Raw genomic sequence first — 5,000 nt, 5'->3', positions numbered from 1 at the left:
TTATATTATATTATATTATATTATATTATATTTTATTATATTATATTATATTATATTATATTATATTATATCATATCATATCATATCATATTATATTATATTATATTATATTTTATTATATTATATTATATTATGTTATATTATATTTTATTTTATTATATTATATTATATTATATTATATTATATTATATTATATTATATTATTTTTTATTGTATTATATAATATTTTATTATATTATATTTTATTATATTATATTATATTATATTATATTATATTATATTATAATATATTATATTATATTATATCATATTATATTATAGTTATATTATATTATATTATATTATATTTTATTATATTGTATTATATTATATTATATTATATTATATTATATTATATTATATCATATTATATTATATTATATTATATTTTATTATATTATATTATATTATATTATAATAACAATATATATTATATATTTTTTGTGCATTCTAAAATTTTCTATCATCAGTATTTTATAAAAACATAATTTTATTTAAATTTAATTTTATATAAAACTAAAACTATAGGTCAACCACAGGTCAACAGGGATATTGCAGGGATATTGCAGAAGACCAGCTTCTTCTTTAACTTCTTCACTGACTAAATGTACTATTTAAAAATATACAGACAAATGTAAAGTACAGTAAAACACCCTACGGGGTCGATCACACGGAATGCGGTTTGTGCGTTGAGAGACGCCTCTTTTAATGGTTTACTAACGGCCGCAATCGTTTTGCGCGATTCTTATGCGCCCCTGCTGCAGCTCGCGTTATTGCCCTTGAACGCCGAGCGCTCTCTCAATTGAAAAAAAAAATCAACTCTGAGCGGGAAAAGCGTGTTACGTCACTCACGTATTTTTCATTTTCCAATCGAAGGAAAGCAGATTTCCGTTTTCGTTGAGGTGCCTGCAGTGTTTGTGTTGTCAAGACAACAACGGAGACACTTGTAGTTGCTGTTTTAAATTATCCAGAGATGTTTGACTTCACAAATCATGAATATCACAATATTATTAATTATTAAAGTTATATTAATATTAACAGCAACACTCTCGAACAATACCCAGCTGATCCAGTCATTGCCAAGCGACATAAAAAACCACACCGCGCTCCTTTTTTCTTGTCAACAAAAAGGCAGTGTGGTGCGCCTCGCGTTTTTGGAACGTAAATGCGCGTTCGGTGTGATCGCCCCCAATTGAAACACAATTAACTCTAATATCAAGCGTTAATTTTAATCTTGCGGCCCACCTGCAGGATCGCTGAGGCCCACCGGTTGTGAATCAGAGCCTTAAAGCAAGTTCAGGATTGTAAAACCCCAGATTTTAAATGTATTTAAGTGCAAATGACAGTACAGTACAGCTACATTTGACTCAACTAACATAGTATAACATCAACTATTGTGTACACTTTTGCAGTCAGCCTTAGTTTACATATCTATTTACTGGTATTAACACTTCCTCCTAAACGTCTCCTTCCATCTGTCCCTTTCTCTCTGCACTCTCTTTAATCAATGCAGCTCTGGCCTCTCTGATCCACCCAAAAGCACCTTCAGCATTATTGATCATGTTTAATTAGAGCATTAGGATCCACAGCGACGTCTTCAGCCCACAGACACCCCATATGAGGCCAGGTCGGAGGTCAGGACCACAGGTCGTGACATTTGACCCAGACAGCAACTGACACCAAATGTTCTCAGCTTGGAGCTGTGAGGAAGATTCTACAGTCTTGAACGATCACCAAATTCTTTGATCAGATTTTTCTTCTGGGTTGTTGCTAAGGTGTACTATGTGATCGTTAGGTGGTTGTCAAGGTGTTGTAGAGTAACATTAAGGCTTTGCATGTGGTTGCTAGGGCATTATTACTGTAGGATGTTGCTAAGGTGTTGCTAGAGTGAGGTTGATGAGGTGTACTATACCATTATAGGGCATTGTTAGGTTGTTACAAAGGTGTTGCTAGCATGTTCTACAGTTACTAGGGTTTTGCTACAGTGAGGGTTAGGTATTTCTAGGTTGTTGCTAAGATGTTGTTGGTTGTAGGACGTTGCTAGGTGTTGCTAGAGGATGATAAAGTGTACTATATGATTGCAAGGGTATTGTTAGGTTGTTGCTAAGGTGTTGGTAGCGTGTTCTACTGTAGGCTATTGCTAGAGTTAAGTCAGCAAGGTACTCTATATGGTTGCTAAGGTATTGTTAAGACTGTTGCTAAGATGTCGTTTGCTGTAGGATGTTGTTAAGGTGTTGCTATAGAGAGGTTGATAAGGTGTGTTATACAATTGCAAGAGCATTGTTAGGTTGTTGCTAAGTTGTTGCTAGCATGTTCTTCTGTTGCTAGGGTATTGCTTCAGTGAGGTTGCTACAGAGAGCTGTGAGACGTTGCTAAGGTGTTGCTAGAGGTTAATAAAGTGTTCTATATGATTAAAAGGGCATTGTTAGTTTGTTGCTAATGTGTTGCTAGCATGTTCTATTGTAGGCTGTTGCTAGAGTGAAGTTAGCAAGGTATTGTAAGTGGTTGCTAAGGTATTACTAGATGTTGTTTGCTGTAAGATGTTGTTGAGGTGTTACTATAAAGAGGTTGATAAGGTGTTTTATACTATTGCTAAGGTTGTTGCTAATGTGTTGCTAGTATGTTCTACAGTAGGCTGTTGCTAGAATGAGGCTGTTGCTAAGATGTTGTTAGCTGTTGGATGTTGCTGGAATAAGGTTCATAAGGTGTGCTATACCATTGCTAGGGCATTGTTAGATTTATGGTAAGGTGTTGCTAGAATGTTTTACAGTAGGTTGTTGCTAGGGTGATGTTACAGTGAGGCCAGAAGATACTTTAAGTGGTTGCTAAGGTTTTGGTAGGCTGTTGTTAATATGTTGTTAGCTGTAGAATGTTGCTAAAGTGTTGCTAGTGTGAGGCTGACAAGGTGTTCTACTGTATACTATTGCTAGGGCATTGATGCTAAGGTGTTGCTAGCATGTTCTACAGTAGGCTGTTGCTAAACCAAGGTTGATAAGGTGTTCTATTGTTAGGGCATTGTTATGTTGTTGCTAAGGTGTTGCTAGACTGTTGCTAAGGTGTTGCTAGAGGTTGATAAAGTGTTCTATATGATTAAAAGGGCATTGTTTGGTTGTTGCTAATGTGTTGCTAGCATGTTCTATTGTAGGCTGTTGCTAGAGTGAAGTTAGCAAGGTATTGTACGTGGTTGCTAAGGTATTACTAGATGTTGTTTGCTGTAGGATGTTGTTGAGGTGTTACTATAAAGAGGTTGATAAGGTGTTTATACTATTGCTAGGGCATTGTTAGGTTGTTGCTAATGTGTTGCTAGTACGTTCTACAGTAGGCTGTTGCTAGAATGAGGCTTTTGCTAAGATGTTGTTAGCTCTACGATGTTGCTGGAACAAGGTTGATAAGGTGTGCTATACCATTGCTAGGGCATTGTTAGATTGTTGCTAAGGTGTTACTAGCATGTTTTACATTAGGCTGTTGCTAGGGTGATGTTAAGGTCAGTAAGATACTTTAAGTGGTTGCTAAAGTTTTGGCATAGGCTACTGTTGCTAAGATGTTGTTAGCTGTAGGATGTTGCTAAAGTGTTGCTAGAGTGAGGCTGACAAGGTGTTCTAGGGCATTGATGCTAAGGTGTTGCTAGCATGTTCGACAGTAGGCTGTTGCTAGAGCACGTTTAATAAGGTGTTCTATATAACTGTTAGGGCATTGTTAGGTTGTTGCTAAGGTGTTGCTAGACTGGGGTCAGCAAGGTTCTTTAAGTGATTGCTAAGTATTACAAGGCTGTTGCTAATATGTTGTTAGCTGTAGGGTGTTTGCTGCGGTGTTGCTAGAGCAAGGTTGATAAGGTGTTCTATACAATTCCAAGAGCATTATTAGTTTGTTGCTAAGTTGTTGCTAGCATGTTTCACAGTAGGATGTTTCTAGGGTGTTGCTTGCGTGAGATCAATAAGGTGCGCTAAGTGGTTGCTAAGGTATTGGTAGGCTGTTGCTAAGATGTTGTTAGCTGTATGATGTTGCTAATGTTTCCATGTTCCACTGTAGGTTGTTGCTGTGGCATGGATTCAGTGGTGTTGGTTGTTTACAAAGTATTTTCTAAAGGGTTTTAAGCAGCTGCAAGGGCATTACTAAGTATTTACTTGTAGCATGCTAATTTACAAATGCTGCTTGGCTAATTTTAAACGATATTATACAGGACAGCCCACCTACAGTGGAATATCTCGGCTCAAAACTCAATATGAAATATTAAAAGTTCTAATTGGATTTTTCTTTCTTTCCACAATGTAATGCTCGTTCTCTAATGGCACATTGCTTTAATAAATCCCGGGGTCATTGAAAGACTGAAAAGAGATAAAGATCATAATCTCCCGTCAGCGATAATCATATAAATTCATCATGTTCTCATTGTTATGAGATGATCTATAAAGCAGAAGAGCTTAGTGGGGCTTCCGGGGTTCCTGACAGAGTCTTCTTCATGTGATTATGGATCTGATGTATGTTCTCTCTCATCTGAGCCACACATGGGTGGGTGGGTGGTTAGACGGTTATATTGGGCATTTAACAGAGCTCATGTGCGGATTAAAAGAGCTTCAGAGATTTTAATGAGACGAGAAAACCGTCAGATCCACAGATTAACATCACAGAAGCATCATGTATGTGAGAGGCACGGATTCAAGGGGGTTTTATTGATCAGACAATGCTGTTGTAGCTTGCGGAGTTAACCTTAAGGAAGCTGAAATTAAATAAAGTATCACATTACACATTTAAACTAAAATAGTAAGACTTTTAAAAAGGGGTAGTTCACCCAAAAATTCTGTTTCAGTAATAAAATAAAATTTACTCAGAAAATAATTTACTCAGTCTGTGCTTGAGTTCTTCTGTATTTTTGAAGATATTTTGATGTGAAATTTTAATATACATTTAATATTGTTCATTTAAATCTCTGTTTATTTTAACTTTGTCATGTGCTTTAATTT

The 5,000-nt window shown here is 35.7% G+C and overlaps 1 protein-coding gene across 2 annotated transcripts in view; it reads right to left on the bottom strand.

The window, feature by feature from the left end:
• The window catches only part of rapgef5a (Rap guanine nucleotide exchange factor (GEF) 5a), a 111,380-nt gene that overhangs the window by 84,975 nt on the left and 21,405 nt on the right, over positions 1-5,000 (bottom strand). The window lies entirely within an intron of this gene.

The sequence above is a fragment of the Danio rerio genome, chromosome 19 (assembly GCF_052040795.2).
Source record: "Danio rerio strain M-AB ecotype USA chromosome 19, GRCz13ab, whole genome shotgun sequence".
Classification (NCBI taxonomy): domain Eukaryota; kingdom Metazoa; phylum Chordata; class Actinopteri; order Cypriniformes; family Danionidae; genus Danio; species Danio rerio.
Note: the sequence above shows the minus strand (reverse complement) of the source record. Positions and strands in the feature narration are given on the sequence as shown.